The 1,754-nt window shown below is 39.0% G+C and overlaps 1 non-coding gene across 1 annotated transcript; it reads right to left on the bottom strand.

The window, feature by feature from the left end:
• Positions 1-811: 811 nt before the first annotated feature.
• Positions 812-918, bottom strand: LOC118621220. Its single transcript, XR_004957654.1, has one exon. It is a non-coding gene; the product is annotated as a U6 spliceosomal RNA (small nuclear RNA).
• Positions 919-1,754: the final 836 nt, after the last annotated feature.

Below are 1,754 nucleotides of genomic sequence, written 5' to 3'. Positions count from 1 at the left end.
GTCGTCTCAAAGGATAAGAGATCTTTCTTTCTTACAGCTGCATAGTACTCCATTGTGTATATGTACCACTGCTTTTTTATCCATTCGTCTACTGATGGACACTTGGGCTGTTTCCAGATCTTAGCTATTGTAAATAGTGCTGCACAAACATGGGGGTACATATATTCTTTCTGATTAGTGTTTCAGTCTTCTTAGGGTATATTCCTAGAAGTGGGATCACTGGGTCAAATGGCAATTCAATTTTTAATTTTTGAGGTAACACCATAGTGTTTTCCACAGTGGCTGCACCAGTCTGCATTCCCACCAGCAGTGTACTAGAGTCCCCTTTTCTCCACACCCTCGCCAACACTTGTTTGATGATTTGTTGATGGCGGCCATTCTGACAGGTGTGAGGTGATACCTCATTGTGTTAATTTGCATCTCTCTGATGATTAGTGATGTTGAGCATTTCTACATATGTCTCTTAGCCATTTGTATGTCCTGTTTGGAGAGGTGTCTGTTTAGTTCCTCTGTTCGTTTTTTTTTTTTTTTTTTATCCTCACCCGAGGATATTTTTCCATTTTTTGTACAGATAGAGTGGGAGGGAGAGAGAGGAAGGGAGAGAGAGAGAGAAACATCGACGTGAAGGGACACATCGAGTGGCTGCCACCCGCACAACCAACCAGGGCCGGGGACAAACTGCAACCGAAGTACGTGCCCTTAGCGGGAACTGAACCCAGGTGTCTCCAGACCGCAGGCCACGCTCTAACCGCTGAGCCAAACTGGCCAGGGCGCCTCTGTTCATTTTTTAATTGGGTTCTTTGTCTTCCTTAAAAATATGGAATGCTTCACGAATTTGTGTGTCATCCTTGCACAGGGGCCATGCTAATCTTTTTTGTATCTTTCCAATTTTAGTATATGTGCTGCCGAAGCGAGCACCCACTTTGTTATGTAACAGACTTTTGGCTTTAACTAACACCCCCTCACCTGAATTAGTCCGTTATATTGAGGTTTTACTGTATCATTTCATTGCCAACCTCAACAACAGTAAAAGCCTTTTTTAAATGGAAGGATTTGGTAAGATGTAGCAATGACTAGGGTATGTGTTAGCAATAGGATATACATAAGGTGAAATGTGAAGTCTTATAATCCTATTTACAACACTGTTAATATATTCTCAGATCTCGGACTTAGAAAGTATCTCCACTGACTTTGCTGTAAGGCTCAATTATGACTATTGTGTTCACTAGTGGGTAAAAGACACAGTCAGAACAATGAAATAATCGTGTCTTTCCCCATTTTCCACAGAATAGTCATTTTTCTTCAATCATGCTTCTATTTCCAGAACAAACCATTTAATTGCCATCCCCTTTAGTTTTTCAAATGTTTATTAGTTAGACACACGCGCATGTATATGTACACACACACTCATTTCTCGATTCAGCAAAGAGTTTAGTTTTTGTAAAACTTAGTTTCTATTACATGTAAAACACTAACCTAGCACCAGAGATATAAAGATGAATAAGACATATTTGAGGATTTAATTATACTCTTATGAGTTCAGATGCCTTCACGATCATGAACTACTTCTAATACTCTGTGATTATATTATTTTTTTTGTTCCCATATTATAGTTAAAAGTCAAAAGTCTTCCCATTATTCTTGTACAAGTTAAATATATATTAGGAACTCAGTAAACACTTGTTTGATTCATGGTATGTTGCTTTAGGCAAACTTTGTTTTCCCAGAGACCCTGAGAGAGATTCTATGACTAA

The sequence above is a fragment of the Molossus molossus genome, unplaced genomic scaffold (assembly GCF_014108415.1).
Source record: "Molossus molossus isolate mMolMol1 unplaced genomic scaffold, mMolMol1.p scaffold_m16_p_1, whole genome shotgun sequence".
Lineage (NCBI taxonomy): Eukaryota > Metazoa > Chordata > Mammalia > Chiroptera > Molossidae > Molossus > Molossus molossus.
The sequence above is the reverse complement of the archived record's forward strand: the minus strand, read 5'-3'. Positions and strand labels throughout refer to the sequence as shown.